This window comes from Doryrhamphus excisus, linkage group LG2, assembly GCF_037039965.1.
Source record: "Doryrhamphus excisus strain RoL-2023G ecotype Guam linkage group LG2, RoL_Dexc_Guam_v1.1, whole genome shotgun sequence".
In the NCBI taxonomy this organism is placed as follows: domain Eukaryota; kingdom Metazoa; phylum Chordata; class Actinopteri; order Syngnathiformes; family Syngnathidae; genus Doryrhamphus; species Doryrhamphus excisus.
In genome coordinates, this window is record NC_136358.1 from 28,810,441 (window position 1) to 28,831,214 (window position 20,774).

The 20,774-nt window shown below is 42.1% G+C and overlaps 1 protein-coding gene across 9 annotated transcripts in view; it reads right to left on the reverse strand.

The window, feature by feature from the left end:
- LOC131109441 (receptor-type tyrosine-protein phosphatase F-like) overlaps positions 1 to 20,774 on the reverse strand; it is a 173,607-nt gene that overhangs the window by 132,880 nt on the left and 19,953 nt on the right. The gene's annotated exons all lie outside the window — the stretch shown is intronic.

Here is a 20,774-nt window from a genome sequence, read left to right on the forward strand (position 1 = left end):
ACCGTTTGGCTTCTGCACCTGAAGCACTTCACACAAAAAGGGTGAAAACATGCCAAAACATGCGTGGCTAGCGTGCTGTATTTTCCTGTCAAACACGCCGCATGGCAGCGCTTGCATTCAAGCCCATTCCTCACCCAGCTGAACGCGCTGCACAAAAACACCCACATTAAGTTTGGGGTGTTTATACTCCAAATCCTCATGAAACTCGGTACGGATCTTCAGGGGACTGACAAGTTTCAGCAAGACTGGAAAACATGGCTGCCATCAGGACAAACATATTTGTAGGGGAGAAGGCAGGGCTTAGCGAATAATCGTCTATAGGACTAATGATGATATAACTCGGCAGATTTCTGTAGCATGTATTCCAAAGCGTTTTGGCTCCAACCCATAGGGGGCGCCAGCAATGTCATTTACATAACAGCATGTGTTGCATTTTATTGCAGAAGTAAAACTCATAGAAGGAAATCCATCACTTCTCATGCTAAATCAAAACAGTTGCCTCGGGTGAGAATGTTTCAGCACTTCCCCCGCCAGTCCACAAATCTGAATAGGCTTGCAAAGACCACCGCCACCACCAACACCCCCCCCCCCCGACAAAGTGTGTGAATTTATAACATACTGACAAGCACCCATCCCCCTCTGCTCATTTGACTGAAAAAGGGGTGACAACCTCTTCAGTGTGAAGGAGCCGGGCCTCAGTGTGATTCGGGTAACAATGCCGCATTTGAAGGATGGCCCGCACGGAGTCGGCGCCGCTTAATGAACACCTGGATGATGGCGGACGGCTCGGCTCTGCGGCGGAAGCTCCAGTCATCTGATGGAGAAGAGTGTGCTGGAGGCAGGTATGGTACAGGGTGAATCTTTTATCAATACCGTTGTCTGCACAAGACTAAAAAAAAGTGTGCAGACATGCTCGCGGTTCAGACAATAAAGCCCCCCCGCCCTCCCCAACCCCCCCGATTGCTGGGCAGGGTCGGACAAGGACGCGGCTGACAGAAGGGGAGAGCTTTACATCATTCATGTGATGCTGCTTTGAAACATGTGCACTTCATTCATCACCTCCCTGTTGGAACAATAACATTACAATTCCTCCTGTAAACCCACGGCCGTGGCGGTGTGCCAGGAGCAAGAAAATATCCAAAAAATGCTGACCTGTCGTAACTCGAGGGGCTGGGAAAATTAGCGCTGTGCTGCTGAGGGCCTCCAAAGACCAGCCATGCCGTCATAGCCAAGTGCACAGCTGGCCAACACCTGCCACTGTTTACTATTTACCGACACTCCGCTACTGCTCTCGTTAGGTCCTTTGCTAGCCCCCCCCCCTCGAATGCCACAATCAGCGTGTCCATCACGTATTGCCACAAGTGTCAGGACGAGTGTACAATTTAGAGCAGGGGTGGGCAAACCTTTTGACCCGCATTGATATGACAAAATTTACCATCTATTTTACACGTAACAGTCCACCTGGTATTATTGTATCTGTAAAATTGTCATGCAATCTATTATTATTTATTATTTTAGATTTATATTTAAATATTTTAAAAATAATAATATAATAATTACAATAAAATTACAATAATAATCATATTATTATTATGTAAAATATGCAAATATAACAATAATATTATATATAATTAATATAATAATTAGCATTAATATAATAATTATAATAATCATAATAGTTCTAATAATTATAATAATCTAATTATTATTATTATTATTATTATTATGTGCTTGTGTCCCTTTTTTCAGGAGCACTTTGTAAACAACAGACCATGTCAAAAAACGAAATTGATAAAACCATCAAAAGGTTGGCTCAGGCCATGATGCCAGGTTGTATGTTGAGTTTAAATGAAATACTTTGGAAAGATTGGGCGGGCCGTATTCAAACACTTGGCGGGCCGGATGTGGCCCCCGGGCCGTAGTTTGCCCACCCCTGATTTAGAGGAATGTACCATTTGGAAATACCTTGACCTTCATTCAATGTGGTGTTTTTATCATGGGTATATTTCCGCGTATTTACCCCAATATGAGACGGTCCCTTAAAAGACGGAAATATTAATTACAGTGCACGCCATCTCTCACCTCAAAACATCAGCTCCACAATAGTAAATTGGAGTTACATGAGAAAAACTGTTTAACATGAAGTTTTACTGACTTTTGTTGTGAGCGGTTTAGGCATTCATGGTTGGTGTCGGCTTATTTCCAGAGCAAAGTCAATGTAGTCACCCATGCAGTACGCTGCTGTGTATCAAAGTGGCCTTTTTGTTTTTACAAGAAGAAAATAGAATCATATATTTGCAAAAATGTGAGGGGTATACACACTTGGGCCATAAAGTGACATGCTGATATTTTATTAACCGTCTATGCTCGCAAATAATATTATATACCACTGACTGCATAGCTTAAAGGGGGGCTATTGTGCTAATTTTTCAGCCCTTTTTATTGAATAGTGGACTCCTACAGAGCAGCGACACACAACAACCCGCACAGAAAGCTTTCTATATCGTCCAGAGTCTACACCTATTCCAGCTGTATTTCCTTGGACTTCCAAAACTGTTTTAGTTTATTCCACCCACCCACAGCCCGCCTCCAGGCACGCCCACTCAGCTATGATTGATCACACCAAACTACTGCCAAACCCTGCACGGTGGTCGAGTGGTTAGCACGCTGACCTCACAACTAGGAGACCTGAGTTCAATCCCACCCTCGAAAGGCTATTAGCAACTCCAGACATTATCAGTTGCATCCTGCTCCCTGTATGCACACTCTATAATGCTACACAGACAACCACTTACTTATACAAAATAAACACAGTTAGGACACGGATTAATACAATTGTTACTTCCAGCTTGCCCATCGGATTCTTCAACATGAAGTAATGGTGGAAAGCCATCAGTCTTCTGGTAGGCCGATAGTCAAGCAACCCCATGTTCACAAAACAGTCCCATATTTTTCTCTTGCTGGCTCGGAATCATCAACTCCAAACACTTCCGCCTGATACCGGACTCTTTTGGGAATTTAGCTGTCCCTCAAGCCTGAACAAACATGAGCTGGAAGAAGACAACGCTCCTTGCTAACAACGTGAAATCTCCATGCAGCCCGTGAAGCGAGGACCACGGTGGAGTGGTGGGTGTTTCGCTGGGGGTGGGGCCTACAGGTTGTGCTCACTGTTGGTAAGCTGTGACATCACAAAGAGCAGGTGTTAGAAAAAAAAACTAAAATTGAGCATCCAGAGCCATCCTGAACTTTACTTCCAAACCTCATTATCTGAGACTTTGGCATCGTTTAACGGGTCAGATAAGTAGAAAAAGCATAGCAATAAAATAAAAAATAAAAAATTAAATAAATCAATAACCCCACAGTCCCAAAAGACCAAGGGTGCACTTTGAACCCTGAATTTTGCTGTGGACTGTTTGCTGATAAACCTTCTGCGGCATCATGCGGGGTGGGGGAAGCTGAGGGGACAGGAGGTGCGAGAAAGACAAGGACAGCGTTTAAAAAAAAAAAAAAAAAAAAAAAGCTGATAAGCGTGGCTTTACTGTGCTGACCTACAAAAAGGCAAACGTATGCGAGGGGAGGCTGTGAATTTGTGTGTCAATGCCACCCCCACCGGGGGCGTGTCTCGTTTGCTTATGTTATGTTGACTCGTGGGTTACGGGCAGAAATGAGACAAGGAGAGGGGGCGCAGGGGCGCACCTTTTTACCCCGCTACTCACTGAAAATCAAACGCAACGAGCTCTCTGAATTACACTCTGCCGCTGCCAATCGGCGGCGTGGCGCGGTGGTGGGGCGGAGGGTCCCAGGGCTCTCTGAGGCGAATGGAGGAAGCATGCCACCGAATGCATGAGACAAATCATTTTTATCAGGCACCCAAGCGGGTATTGACAAACCGGGGATGCATTTAAATAGCCCAATTAAACGGAGGAAATGAAGCACCGCCGAGCCGCTCGGCCCCGTGAACCCTCTCCTCCTCCGGTCCTTTCCTGGGGGAGCGGCGTGCTCGCATTCACCGCAACGTGGCGCAACGGTACATGCTTCTTATGGCGTACGTTACGCCCCGAGAAAATATGTCTTCCACAAATGGCCCCGACATCGTTGATGCTTGTTTCATGTTGCACACCTCGATGTTTGCACAGCTGCGGCGCCGAGATAATGGCTGCTGCGGCTTTAAGGATGCTCCCGATGGATGGCGAGGCATTCAGCCAGTGTGCAAGACAAAGGCTCGGGGCAAAACACGATACAACTTCAAAGGCTAAGTTAGCGATCGATGGTATGGATGGCGGGTGCATTTATCCAAACGTGTCTTAGCGGGTGACCTTCAGTGGCGGATACCTTCTATTCCCCAAATGCGGCGCACTTCAGTGTCTTTCTTATGCTCAACGTCACAGCTTGTTGTCACTGGGAGACCATAAAGTACGCAACGTTAGCACTGATACACAAGCTACTACCACAGGACCGATACCGTGTTTTCCGCACTACAGAGCACACGATTCAATTTGATCAGAAACGGATTGTGCAACTTAATCCGGTGTGCGCTGAGGTTCAACATCTGAAAAATGTTGTGCTACTTCGGTAAGCGCTTCGCTTGATTGGCTGTCGAACCATTTTCAGCCGACACCAGACGTAGCTATAAACACTGGCATCGATAAACCAATCAGAAAACATTACGTAATACATATATACGCACACTTAACCTCCGCTAGGTTTACTACAGAGTGATGGATGAAAGACGGCGACCACGGAGGGCCGCCCCCAGCAGGTTAGCCCCGCATATGGGAATGGATTGCGGATGCTTAGGCTAAGTTTTAACTGCTGTCTGAGTTTTGGCGAAAGCCGGCATCATTGCCCAACAGCCACCTGACAACCAGACTGACAAGACAATGATGAGAGGGAACCCGGCCTTTTAATCCGGCGTGCTTTATGGTGCGGAAAATACGGTAACTAATGAACTGCCTCGGTCTCGTTTACAGCGACAATGGCGGCACAGAAGTAGCATAATAGCAAAACAGAATGGATACCATTTGGGGAAAATGACTATCAAGTATCATTTTTAAATATTGTTTAGAATGCGGTGGGGTGCTGCACGGCGGTCCAGTGGTTAGCACGCTGACCTCACAACTAGGAGACCTGAGTTCAGTCCCACCCTCGGCCATCTCTGTGGAGTCCAGTTTCCTCCCACATTCCAAAAACATGCTAGGTACGAATGTGAGTGTGAATGGTTGTTTGTCTATATGTGCCCTGTGATTGGCTGGCCACCAGTCCAGGGTGTACCCCACCTGTCGCCCGAAGACAGCTGGGATAGGCTCCAGCACCCATGCGACCCTTGTGAGGATAATAGAAAATGAATGAATGAATAAAATGCAGTGGATGTTCTGAGCTCCTGTTTCAATGCCAGGGTAGTGTTGAGCAGACGGAACGTAGCACGTTCCGTCATACCGTATGTAGTTTTTCACGGCAAACTAGCTGTAAATAATCACGATAATAATAATAATAATAATCAAGAATCAACAGCGCCACCAATGGTTGCAACCCAGTAGTGCAGCATCAATGTTTCCACACAATCCAGCAACAGAACCAATGTTGTAATCGCGGTAAGGAGCGACCTGCCTTCAGCTACAACCGGGAATGTTTTTTGACCTGGACAGTTATTTGCATTTGTAGACGGCGTCCAGGCAGGATATGAGAATCAAATGCAAAGATGCATATGTATGCAAATATTTACAGCAGGCAGCTTTGTTGTAATGTGTTGCAAATGCCCCCATTGGGATGAAAAATGAAGCCGGCGTACGAACAAAAGCAGCAGCAGCGATACGTCACCATGAGTCTAAAATGCAAGCAGGGGTCACAGCTTGGTGACACCATCCCAGCTGAACAAGGAAGAGAAACGAGAAGCCTTTTAGCGGTAGGTTGGAGCCCCGGGGGGGGGGGGGGGGTGCCTCACCGTCTCCGACGGGACCACCTTCCATATGCTTCCCCTCGGTACGTTTGTGCCTCGCACCGGCGATAAGACGCTGGCGCTGAGGAAGATAAGTCGCCTGACTGGATGTACTGGAAAGTGTCAACTGCTGCTTTGGCGCTCTCAAGCTTCATGCCGTCATGCCTGTCACTCGTGAATTCCACTTCAACCCAGCGAGGACACAGCAAACATAAAACTCAACTCTGTCGCCCTTTTTTGATGATGCTTGGAATTTATCTTTTTTTTTTTTTTCCATTCGCATGCACAACAAGTTACGATCACAAATTAAGTCTGACATTTGAGACTCTTTAAAAAATCTTGCATCACAGTGCATATTTTTGACGGGGTTATTAATATTCCCGACACCCAAGAAGGCATTCATAACAGGCAATTATTGTAGAGATTTCCAAAAATTAATACAAATTGGAAGTGCATGAGAAATGTGTTCGGGGCAGTGCTGTCACCTAGTGGCCTCTTATATGCGTTTCTGGAAGTTGTGTCAGAACTTGCGTCGTAGAATTAACATGTGTTTGAAATTTGTAAATTATTTAAATTTGTAAATAAAATAAAATAAAATTAAATTAAATTAAATTAAATTAAATTAAATTAAATTAAATTAAATTAAATTAAATTAAATTAAATTAAATTAAATTAAATTAAATTAAATTAAATTAAAAAATACTTAAACTATATTAGGAAAGCAGGAAGTGAACAAATGTAAGAGTTACTGATTGTAAAAGTACCAGATAGAGGGGTAGGATTTAATAAGCTTTGCTTCTTCCTACTCCTTTTGGACATGTGGAACTGGGAACTGATTATGGGATACACTCAATTGGAATCTGATGCATGTTCAAATGAAATTAAACCATTACCATTACCATTACCAATTCTTCTGGGAGACAATGCAAATGATGCGACTTCCTGGTTGTTCCACGGTTCCAGTAGAGGATTAAAAACCATACAGCATGCTCATCCTCACTATCTAAACAGACCTGCCGAACATTTCCTGACTTGTGTCCAAAACAAGTACAAAAAAGACATTCCTAATACCAAACTAATCCTCACACAGAGTGAACATGCACATGAGTGAGTGCGTGCACACACACACACACACACACACACACACACACACACACACACACAGGAGATAAAAGGCCGGCCAAGTGAAGAAGTAATCCATCACTCATGCCATTTGGCTTCAACAGGGTGCCTTTCTTCAGCTCCGGCTTGACTGACTGCAAGATAATAGCCTTCTGTGGGCAAAAAATGGTGCCTACGCAAAAAGAAAAAGAAAACAAGTTCTGTCTCAGTGGCAGGGATAAACATTTGCAACAATGTGGCTGCTTCTGGAGAGCTACAAAAACCTTGTGTGCAGACTTAACAGCACACAAATGGAGGCGATAATTGCACACACGCACAATGTGTTCCTAAATATACATAACAATACTCAACAGTAGGCGTGTAACAGTCATGTACAGGAGATCCCCGCACTTTGCAATCCAGGCATTGCAAAATTAGCAACGTTTTCATCCTTTTTTTTTTTTTTCTCCGTAAACTGCCATTATTATTTCTACAGAAAACACATCTCATTCACCCCAAGTCTGCAACCATTTATGAGGTAATACTGGTAAAATGCATAGTATACTTGTACAATTTTTACTATATGTTTGTGTCTTTATGCTTCACTGATAATGTTCTTTCACCAAGCATTGGGACTTTGTTCAGCGGCCCTTGAACACATCATACACACCAACAGGAAAAGTTGGAATCCTATGAGGAAAAAGTAATAATTTTACTAAAATAATTTTAGCAATATTAACACGAAATGTCATGGTAGCATAAAGTTGAATTATTGAAGAAAAAACACTTTTATAAGAAATAATAAATTCTTAAATTTTGGAAAATTACATTGCAAAAAAAGTTACAACTTTACAATAATAAAGTAAAAATATTATGGAAATAAAATTACAAGTTTAAAACTTACATTTTAAATATTTGGAAACTGAACAACAAATGGACAGCTTTTTTTTTAACCAGAAAAAAGTCTAAATATTAAGAAAAAAAGTATTCCAATGAAAAAAAAAGCTATTTTACAAAAATACACTCATGATAATATGTGTTTACTTTAGCAGCATTGAAATATAAAAATGAATTTTATTGTTAACAGTCATAATATTGTGAGAAAAAATAACGTTGTTAATTTTGGAAAATTAAGTTGAGAAGAATGTTATAATATGAGAATAAAGTCAATATTAATGGGAGAAAAGTCATAACATTATGAGAAAGGAAATTATTACGTATGAAGAAAATTGAACTATTTGGAAATTTAAAAAAACGGCAACAATGAGGGGGAATGAGCAAAGATAGAATGTTGACGCCATAATAGACTTTTTCACCTAGATCACAAATGCACACGATACAACATGCAAGTCTAACACATCCTGGCAAGAACTCTCACATTAACCATTCACAGCGGAAAATAACAAATGGACTTCAACTGACTGTCGGGGAGGCGAGCCCAAAAATAATTAAGGGCATGAAAAATTCAACACAAAGCCTCTTATTATAGCATCACTGCCTCATACATTCATCGGGAAATGATGAGTGGATTCATGTCAGCGCTAATGGGGGAAAGAAAGACATTTCCCGCCTCCCGTTTGACTTCATTTAGTCTTTTTTTGTTGTTTTTTTTTTCCTCAACAGTCGCACCTTTTAATACTCACCTCTGGAATTATCTGACACATTGTTGGCAAGAAAAAAAAAATCCACATTTAGAGCTGGGTTCTTTAGAAAGAACACATCCGCTGCTGAATGAACAAGGTAATACAGATCTCGGCTTAAGAGAGCCGAGAGGAACATCCAAAGCCCGCTGTGGCCCATCATAAGTAAATCTTGCTATATATCTTCAAGCAGAAGGAGCTCTTTGAGGGGTGAATAAAAAGGGAGAAAAAGACTATTCCGACAGGAAACCTGCACAATCAATTCTGACCACCGAGCTCCACAATTCATCTTCTATTTTACATAATAGCAGGACCACAGTTGGCCCATGAAGTTCAACCTGCCTTTCTTCCTTTGACCGACACAAGAAGGCTAAACTTCAAGAGCGTCTACCTGCGTGGTCAAAATGGGGTCAAATGCTAAGTAATGCTAATGGTTTCATTTCATTTGAACATGCATCAGATTCAAATTGAGTGCATCCCATAATCAGTTCCCAGTTCCACATGTCCAAAAGGAGTAGGAAGAAGCAGAGCTTATTAAATCCTACCCCTCCATCTGGTACTTTTACAATCACTAACTGTTACATTTGTTCACTTCCTGCTTTCATAATATAGTTTTTATTTTTAAAATTTATTATATATATATATATATTTAATTATTTTTTTATTTTGTAATTAATTAATTTAATTTAATTTTTAGGTTTTTTTTGGCCACATACCAAAGTACAAGGTGATATGACCATACATTTTAGATTAATCTGTAATTAACCCATGTAGAATTATTTCCATAATGGAAAAGATCTACGTTCTAGCATAGAAAAGAGATCAGCATTCCAAGAGTTCCAAAATTCCATAATAGCACCCTGCTGTGTAACACACTAATGGCTGTCAGTCCAGCGAAATCCACCCCCCCTCCCCACCGCCACCCGGCTAAGCGTTAAATCTGCATGGTTAAGGTTTGATCGCACATCAGGCTTTTCAAGAGGTGGGTGGTGGAGCATCGAGAGCGGTCAAACATCGGCTCATCCCATGCGTCCATCTCGCCATGCTGTGAGGCGATCCCATCGGACTTCCCCAAACTGGAACGGGAGGCGGAGCATGAAGTCATTTCCTCTGACATCTCCTGTCTTGTACGAGGCTCCCCACCAGGACTAATGTTCATATTGCATCTCGTCTTCTTCACTGCTGACAGCTTGAAAAGTAGAGACTAGGACTGACTAGTAACTAACCAACAGCGGCCATCAGCATCCTCCGGTGTCCTACGGAACATCTTAGACACGCCCACAGTGGACAATACACACCTGTGGTAACGGTCTAAATCATATTTGACCATTAAAAAAGTCAACAGCCAACACTTAAAATATTAGTCGTATGTCTACTTAAACAACGGCCGTGGTGAATCCAAAAATCCAAATACTAAATAAATACTACTTCAGGGTCCCCAAACCGTTTCCCGCCAGGGCGACATTGTGAAAAATTAAATGATTCAAGAACCACTTTGATATTTCTTAAAGCACATGATCCGTGGCTATGTCGGCGCTTCTCAAAAGTACCCCCCCCCCTGCACGGGGAACTGTCAGGGGGGGGATGCAAGAGGCTTTCATTTTAATGCAGAACGGCCAAGATGTATAAATGTTTATGACTCAACATGTTGTTGTATTTCTCTGGTTTCAGTTTCAAGTTCTATCTGTACAGTACAGATGAAAGAATATATTTATGTCAGCTTCTCAAGTTATTTATTTTATTCTTATGAAATTTAAGATTTTTTTCAATTTTTGCAGTTTTTTTTCCCATTTAATTTTCCAACAATTTAAATTTTCGTCTTGTAAATTCTCTTCTCTACGACCACGCGACACTGGGGAGAACATGAACACTTGACACAGATGTTCCAACAACGATTCAAAACATCTGACTGCGAACCAGATGTGCTAACCACTACCGTACCACGCTGTCAAGCCTAATTTTGATAGCGCTAATTCATAGAGGCCATTTGTGTCGTCTTTGTTTTACTGCATATTTAGATTTAGACCTACATTGGAAGATTTACAACCCACTGGGGAATCGGCAAACGAGGCTGTGGCCACGACAAAATAAATACTTTTATCTCATTTGTCCGACAGCATGATTTATGACATGAAATATCATCCAGGTCAGGATTATGCTGTTGGTCTTAGCCAATAAAACAGAGCCAAACTTTGCTCTTCATGTGCTATAAATGCTATCGCCGAGTTTATTTGTCGCCATTATAAACAGAGAGCGACACCTTAAATCATTCAGCCGTGTCAAATCCGACTGCCCCGCATTGATGAATCCCACCAAGAAAAGATGAATCCTGAAATTAGGCCACCACATGGCCAACACTTCCATATACTAAAATACGCTCAGAGCAGAATTAAAACTACCCCTGCCCCTTAAACGGCTATGCAAATTAGTCTGCATGTCACACAGTCCGAGCTTAATTGGCAATTTAAATGAAGTAAGTGAGGAGTGACTAAATAAAACAAGTGCAGGAACAGGGAAAGATTCTCCGGGGCAAAAATATATGACAAAAATATGCGGCGCAAAGTTGGCCCCAATTGCGGTTATTAAAAGTGACTCGGTTGTCGTATTAATTTAATCCTTAAGTAAACTCATTTTTAAAAGCCCTTTCCGTCAGCACACAAAATGAACAACTATTATCATATATTTCATCACGGCGTCCGGCCCGGTGTCTTCAAATCTTCTAACTGAAATTGTCATAAAATTAATTCCACTGGAACCTTAACCTTAATTTGCCCAAATTTTGAGATGCTTTTATCTCAATAAAAATATGTTATACTTAAATTTGTTCAAGGTTTCTCAGAAGAAAAATGTCTGTCCCCAAAGGGAGGGGGGGGTCACCTTGAAGAGAAATAATTGCACTTGTATCACCATAATATGAAATTATTAATATGAAGTTTGCGCTAGCCAAGCAATAGTTGACACAAAATGACTGAACGGTACTTTTCCAAATGCAAGATCAAAGTAACAACAAAGTAAGCAAACAATGCTTGGGAGTGGCGGGGGAATACGATATATGAGGGGGCAATGAAAACCAATGGGTGGCTAAAGACCAGATCCCATAGTCTCGAGCCAGACCCGATGGAGGATAGTCCCCATGGACTTGGTGCTCGAGTAGAGCTATGCGAGGAGGCCGACAAGGGGAATGTAGGACCACCTACACACCCTGCGGAGCCTGCTCTGTGCTGGCACCGCCATTTGTTACGCCCCGGATTCCCATTACTGGAAAACTAGCCGCTTGCCTGGGAAATACATCTTCCGGTGTCATGCCAAAGATGGACCAGGAGCGGCACTCACGCAAATGGAAACTACAGCTACTCTTTGGGCTGGGCAGAAGACAGCATACCCAAGATCGTAGACTTTGATATAAAAAAAAAACAAAAAAAGCAATCATGTTTCATTTTGGGGGGGAAATATTGGATGATATGATTTGTGGATGAGATGAGGCACGGGATGCAAACCTCTGATGGGGTGCTGCGTGCATACAAATCAGATGAGCAGACAGTAAAAAGTAAAAAAAAAAAGTTCCATTAAAGGGCAACACCACCTTGTCTTGCTTTTTGAAAGACTCTTAAGCCCTCATCTGAAATGTCATTTGTCAGCGGTGAAAGAAAACGATCCAGTGCTTCCATTGCTTTATTATTATTGATCAGCCACAACAAAGTTTGAAAGTATCCAAACTATCGATTGCTCACCGACTCCAAACAGAGTTAAGGTATCAAAAAGGACATCACAAAGTGGCATTAAAGCAATCGGCACATAAACTGAAAAAAAAAAAAAGTCTTGAAATCTTTGAAAAGTGGGGCAAAAGACATGATCCGCCCCCCCACCACACCACACGGAACGACAGACAGACATTCCTGAGGCTTGCCGCGCTTCTACATGCTTCCCTGCATCAATAATACAGACTGACGTGCACAAGATACTTTCAAGGAGAGACCGTCAGTTTGCATCGCCGGGGTTCTCGCTGCGAAACCAACAGATGAGAACTGACAAGGCTTTTGATCGGCCGGGATTCGTCCTGGAAGCCTCTACCCAGGACCCAAGGATACAGATGGGAGTGGGCTTTGTTTGCGAGCTAAAGCAGGGAGAGAAAAAAAACAAAAACACTCCCATGCTCAACAAAACTCCAAGAAATAATACCAACTTTTGTGTTTAGAAAAACAATCTGAGATTACTATGAAGTACTTATTTACTGACTTATGTATGTACGTATGTACACCATGGTACCATTTTCCTGCGTTTTGTGTCTTTGATTTTGTTAGCAGGATTACACCAAAAGGAATAGGACAGAGGGTCAAGGTCAAATCTGTGACATTCCCTGTCAGATTTTCTTACGGCAATTGTGTGTTTTTTTAGGGTATTCCAATACTGGCATCAACATGAGATTTTTTTTTCCTGTTTTTCTTGATATCAATTAATAACGCTCAAACAAAAGTCACATTTTAATCTTTGCAAAAGCAGAATTGGCGACGCAGCTCTTACATGGGGTATCATTAGCGCATATCTGAAACAAATAAAAAAGCTGTGACCAAACCAAGTACTGAGAACAGACTTCCATTTTTCAATGGATGTCATGTATGATCCCTTTCCACAGCTTTGCTCCAAAGCCTCTAATTAGCAGAGACATTTTGCTTAGTGGCTTAGCATCTTAGCCATGGGGGATGGGGGTGCTCCAGTGGATTATACTGTACTGGACATGGCCTGCCCTGGGACACAACCTAATATGCTGATTCAAGAATTTACATCCTTTTTTCCATCCTAACAAAAAAATTCCAGCATATAACAGCATTAAAACCAGAATAAACTTCATAGAAATGCATCACATGGCCCCTCAAATTGACAAATTGCCACACCTGGGAGGTGGACGGATTTTGGCTGATTTATCAACAATATTTGAGAGAAATATGCCTTTTGTGTTCATAGACAAAAATGTTCTTTGAGTTCAGCTCAGGGTCGCATGGTGAACGAGTGGTTAGCATGTAGGCCACGCAGTCAGGCGATCGGAAAGACCGGGGTTTGATTCTATGCTTGGACATCTCCCGTGTTCTCCCGTGGGTTTTCTCTGGGTACTCTGCCCCCCCCCCCATTCCAAATACAACATGTTGGGTTAATTGGAGACTCCAAATTGTCCATCGGTATGAATGTCGGTTTTGATGATGCTGTCTATACGTGCCCTGCTGTGCCCGAAGACAGCTGGGATAGGCTCCAGCATACCCCTGCAACCCTAGGATGGATGGATGGAGTTTAGCTCATGAAAAATGGAACCAAAAAAAGACACATATGATGATTAAACAGTGAAATATTACAAGATGCTGAACCGCTGTCCTGCTCAGGGGAGATCAAAGTGGGGCCCTGAGGGCTGTGGGTACGGACGCTTGGAGCCGGATCGGGTTCAGGACCGCTCCAAAAGAATGACTTCTGGACGGTGAAGATACAGACGTGTGTGTGTGTGTGTGTGTGTGTGTGTGTACTGCATTCCATTAGGCCTATTCCTTCACAACTGTCAGCTTGCCTTGTAAAAAAAATTGCTACATTGATGAGAGGATGGGGGGGTGGAGGACAGGAGGGAGGGGGTGCCAACATTCTTTCTCCTCCAACAATAAGCATAAGCCTCATTTGGTAATGTGCCATACACGTGACGTTGCAGGATGACGCCAAGAAAATGACTTGGGGATCCTTCAAGATGCCACCCTCCTAAACTATCACCCATCTTGAGCCAAGATCACGCAAAAACGGGCCTCCGCCAAGGCCGACTGTCGTCAGGAGCCGCTAAAGTAGCTTCAATTTCGTATCCTCCTGACAGGCAAGCAATGCTGCAATCAGGGCCATGAAATATTCTCTTTGCCTTATTCTACTGAGGACGGAGTCTTTTCAGCCACATCTGTATTTGTGACATTTCAGCAATGAAGTTCGCACATTTTTTTTCTCCCACCAGCTCAAATTTGATGAATAAAGTAGGCCCCGGGTTTATTTTTATTAGCGTTTTGTTTTGTTTTTTTACCTGTTAAAGGTCAGGAGATCCTCTGAATGAAGTGTTGGCCTGACATTCTGTAAGCTGTTGAAGGTTTTCATTTTATAGAAGTAAATACCAAGTAGGATTTGTGCCGCCACTCGCCACCAATGCTCAAATTCACCCTTTCAACGAAGAAGAAAAAATGAATCAAAAAGTTGAGTCAATTATTGCAAGAAACAACATAAAATGTTGCATCAGGGCGTTTCAACTGGTGGCCCAAGGGCCAAATGGAGACCCGTACAAGACTTGGAAGCAACCAACATCGGGCCTGGCATTTGAAACCTTTTACAAGTTCTCCACTGTTTTGTTAACCTGGATCTAAGCCAGTGAAACAGAAACGCAAACAACGTATCTAGCATCTTTTGCATTTTTCAACTCTACTTAGCATGTAAGCTAACAGGCAGCATTATGACAATCGGCGTGGATACATTCTGATAACACAGGAACGTCTCTTGCTTCAGCAAATAAAGTGCTAATCATGATTCTTATCAGATATATAAAATGCTAAAGCTAGCACATAGCAAAAAGACGCTACGTACCCCAAGGCGTACCCCCCGTAGATGGCAGGTGGGGGGGCCGGTGGGAGAAATGCCATGGTCAGCATTGATGATGGAGGCTAATAGGCGCTAACAACAAACGTGCCACGCATTGAAGTTGACAGCCACTCAAAGTTGGAGCTTCATGGAGATTGGCCGAAGGCTGTCCAGCTAATTCTATAGCGTTAGCACATCACGCCACGTGAACGCATGCAATTTGACATCTAGCAGCTATGGCCTAAATGAATCGTGGTAGAAGAATATATAATAATTAGCAAATCATAATAATAGTGAAGCAACCCCTGGTCCACTCATAACAATTTGTTAGCTAGCCCATGATTTAAGTTTAGCCTAGCTTTGGAAAGACATCACTATAAGCTAACCATCTGTTAACCATCTGTTTTATTAACCTGAAGTAAAATGGAGGACGATCAATTGCTGGATTATGGATGTATGTGTTCAAAAAGAAACTTCAGAACTTTTGGATAGATTTGCTCACACATTTGGTCACTCATTAGCACATTGACACAAAATGGCTGCTTTTCAAATAAGCGGTATAAGGTGAAGACAGGCCACGCCGGCTTTGATGGGGGAACATTTTTGAGTATGAAATTGTTTGAACCACTTGAGCGGGGCTAGCCAAGTGGGCAGGTAATAACATGATACAAAAAAACACAGGATTAAATATTCACCGAGTTACCGCTCAATGCTGTGCTGAAGGCTAATTTTGCCGAATGGCCCCTCTCCAACATGGAGGAGATAAAGGAGCGATGGGCCTCATCGGAAATTTAACCACTAACGGAAGCCATTCACAGACTCTGTGACCTTTTCCCTCAATAAATCTTTCTCGGGTACTTGAAATTGTACATCACAACGCATGACTTCCTCAATCTTGTACTCAAAGTCGTACATGGGAAATGCTGTTGTATGCCTTTTGATTATAATATCTGCTTAATGAGAAATGCAGTTGCCATAGTAACACCTGTGATTGATGGCTTTGTTAAGAGGAGTTGTTTGGCATCATTAAACTGGAGTAATAGTGCATGACAGTCCTCAATAACATGGGACAAAGCAATTACTAAACTGGTTTGAAGATAAAAAGCAAAACACATCGCAGATGACTAAGAGTGACAGCATTCCATAACAAGACTCCGACTACGGAGCGCCTGAACACCGTTTTTATTCCTGGAGCAAAAAATTATCGACGAGTGTTTTTGCAGTAGGTAGTATGTCCTGTCATATAGAGGATTTCTTTTTTACCAGTGTAAACATATTGCTTGTGTTTTCATTCATGACTATATAATAATAATAGTAATAATATTATCATCATCATCAAAATACTCATTAATAATAATTATTATATAATAAACTATAAAAAAATAATAATGATATAATAATATAATTATTATTTTATTATAATAATTTTTATTATTTTTATTATTACTATATTATAGACCTTGGGCAAAAATCATGGTTTGATGGTTTCAGGATATGATAATTACAGCTCTAAAATGTGTTATTTTTAAATATCTTTCTTGAAAAGAAGTTTTTAAAAAAATCCAGTCACTGTTAAATAGTATAATTAAACATAATGAAAGCTTAATATATGTATTTTAAATATGTATTATATGTATTTTTTCTGAAAGATAAATATAAATGGCTAATCCTTTGACTCATCACACCACCATAACTATTTTCTTACTAAAAAAAAAAAAAGCAAAATGCAATTAAATGCAACCCCTGTGTCACTCAGTGTCTCAAAAAAGGTCACAGCATACATAATCATATTTAAAAACACGTCATGTCATGTTATTATTTTATAGCTTAGTGAATGTGCAGTCCACAAGTGTGGAATTGTTGACTTTTTATTAACTGCAGGAAATGTAAATGCTTACTTCATATTTCGTGCAATGTTTTCACTTCATAATGCCTACATTTTGTCTAAAATAAATTGTCTTTTTCATATCATATAGCCAGTAGCAGTTGTGGGTCCCATGAAAAAAAAAATCCATGTGCAAGGTGAAGAATGACCGCTCTGGACCGCCATGTTCTATCAAATCGTAGGGCGGTATGGCGAACAATTTTAGTGGGACTGCCAAATCCATCTGTGGCGGCCCAAATGTATTTGTGGCAGACCGCCACATTAATTCATGTATGTGAAGCACCGCTGTTATGATGCTAGGAGGATTTATTGACCAAAATGTAGAGCAGGGGTGTCCAAACTTTTTCCACTTTTGCCATATAGTGAAAAATAAAAAGATGTAAGGGCCACTTTGAATATATTTTTTTTTTTAGACATGCCAAGAAGTTTTATATATACATTTCAAGAGAAAATCTTTGTGAAAAAAGGTGAAAAAATCGCATAAGTCCAACAGCCTTCCGCTAACGTGCAGCTTCTGTTTTCAAGCTGAATGAATAATAAGCACGTTCATTTGCACATTAGTTATTTTGCCTTTTTGTGCACATTTTTAAGGAATCCGGCGAAGAAGCCTTTAGGGAAACTCCTTGGGAAAATCCCTCAGCGCTACTTTGACTGAATGAATAATTCACAGCTACAAAAAAATGTTGTTTTCAACTACACCATAATATTAAAATGCCCTTGCAGCCTAATTTGTATTCATGAGTAAATCCTGTAACATCCTACTGCGAGTCTAATCAGCGGCAGCATCAAAACTGACGGAGAATGTCTATTCATGAGGTTTTGTTCGAGTCCGCATCCGTTCTGACAGAACGTCAACGGGATATTTGGTGGCGCTGGCCGCAGTCACAATACAACCATTTTGTGTCTGTCCAATGTCCGACGTCTGCCAGACGCAGCTCGGCGAGCCAGTAAACGGCAACGCGGGGCGACATGCTCATCATTTACAACCTTTCATCAGGTTTTTAGTGCCACGCAAATATCATGCATTATTTATTGGGGGAAAATGCTCGGTGGCAGAATATCATATCTGAGCCAATTTCCAACTGATTAACTGTGACGGGGAACCCGGTAGGGCTGTCACAACAAATGCTCACACTGAATTTGTTTTACCGCCACCTGAAAATAAATAAACACATGAAAACACAAAACAAGTTTGATGTATTTGCTATCCTTAAAAGCACCGATGCGGCCGACTCGCTCTTGAAGGTCTATTTCTACAAGAAAATATACCAAATATCAGCCTTCCCGGTGATGTCAGACACTTTTAATGATTGTGTGTGCAAAATGCAGGCTTTTTTTTTTATGTACCCACTATTGTAATACAGTATTTATCCCAAGAGCCTGATTGTGACCACTGATGTTGACCGCCCCCCAGATTATTTTATTCTACCAGCTGTGAAATGAGTCTACGAGTCTCGAGGACAGTTTACATTCATTTTCTACCGCTTATCCTCACAAGGGTCGTGGGAGGGGGGCTGGAGCCTATCCCAGCTGTCCAGCCAATCACAGGGCACATATAGACAAACAACCATTCACACTCACATTCATACCTATGGACAATTTGGAGTGGCTAATTAACCTAGCATGTTTTTGGAATGTGGGAGGAAACCGGAGTACCCGGAGAAAACCCACGCATGCACGGGGAGAACATGCAAACTCCACACAGAGATGGCCGAGAGTGGAATTGAACTTGGGTCTTCTTGCTGTGAAGCCTGTGTGCTAACCACTCGACCACCGTGCAGCCCTAAAATGTAATATTCATTCATTCATTTTCTACCGCTAATCCTCACGAGTGACGCGGGGGGTGCTGGAGCCTATCCCAGCTGTCTTCGGGCGAGAGGCGGGGTACACCCTGGACTGGTGGCCAGCCAATCACAGGGCACATATAGACAAACAACCATTCACACTCACATTCATACCTATGGACAATTTGGAGTCGCCAATTAAAAAAAAAAAAAAAAGAAACCTACGCATACGAGAAACCTACAAGACAACCCATGCATGCACGGGGAGAACATGCAAACTGCGAGGTCTGTGCGCTAACCACTCTACCGCCTTGCAGCCCCTTTACAATTTAGTTCAAAGAGGAGTCGATACAAGCAATTGCAACGCCAATGTTGGAGAGAGCGATTAGCGGCCAACAAAAGTCTGGCCAACTTCAACGTTCCACATGACAGGTTGGACTTCAGCTTTGGTTTTACTTAGTTTTTACATAGTTTTCCCGTTTGGTGCTCTTAATTTGGTTTTCTGTTTCCTATTTTGGGAACATGGCTGGCAGAAGAACCTGTTGGTCATTGTTAAATCAGACAGACTCTGCTCGTCAACCTCATTATCGTTTTGCCACGGACATTTCCAGACGGCTTGCAGATTGATTTTGGTGAGCACTTAGTTGTGCTCGTTCCTGCTTTTTTTTATTTTGAGACGCACATTTTTGTGGACTTCTACTCCTTGTGAGTCTCACTCCTTTTCCCCGGAATTAAAATGCTATTGATTGCAACCGCCCAATGTCCTTGAATCCTGGGGTGGCGCTACATGCTCTAACAGGGCCAATTGATCTCCGAAGAGGAACCTGGTTCTGCTTCATTTTATGACTTCTGACAGGGAAGTGGTAAACGCATAATAAATAAAAAGGAAGTTGACAGATTTGCTGGCCTTGCTATGCTATATTGACATGAGTCTGTTTTCCTCGCACCGGATGACGAGGTTTCACTCTGTCTCAATACATGGGCGTGTTGTGTAATGTCTCCTAAAAAAGACCGTTTCATTTTCTTTGGGGTATTTCTGTTTTTTTGGTAATTTAGGCCATTTGTTTAATAATTTTATTTACTTTTGACATTCAGTTCCAATACTCTTGAGAAATTGAAGTTACTTTTAGGACGATGTGCTATCATTGTTATGCCCTATGTTATCCTCACATTAATGAAATAATTGTCTTAAAATGTGTTAATTGCAAATCGTGACAGGCCTGGTAGTATTGCAGTTGTACACAAAAAACCTATTTGAGAGTGTCGGTAATCTAGTAGTTCACATAGCAATTACTCGCTAGTCATAACAGCCCTGTGATTGACGTGTATTTTCCCGTGTTAGCATCCCCCACAACCCTGAACATGGCAAGAGTTACTAAACTTGTATTATACAGGAAAAGCCTACACAGTTGATGGCCGAGGTGAGGACTACTGTACGGGTTTATCAACTCATGTCAGCTGAGTCACAACTGGTGGGTTCTAATCCTTAATGTCAAATAGCAGCAGCAGCCTACTCCATAGGCGCACTCACGGAAGTCGTACACGGGCCAAAGCGCCATTTATTCCACCCGCCTCCGACTTTCTAAAGTGACAGGAAACGGAATAATCCCGGTCCTTCCTGTCAGCTTTATTGACACGTGCTGCAGGATCAAGTCCCGAGCAGCAGCAGAATCGTCCTGCACTGCCAAGATGTTCGCATTGTAGCAGCGAGACGGCGGGAAGGAGCCCCCCTCCAGACCCTGCTGTTATAATCCTGGTGCAGCAGGTCCTGGTCATCATTAAATGATGGATGGGATATTGTCGTTTGATTCATTTCACGGCTTTTCCTGGATTTGTGCAGTATT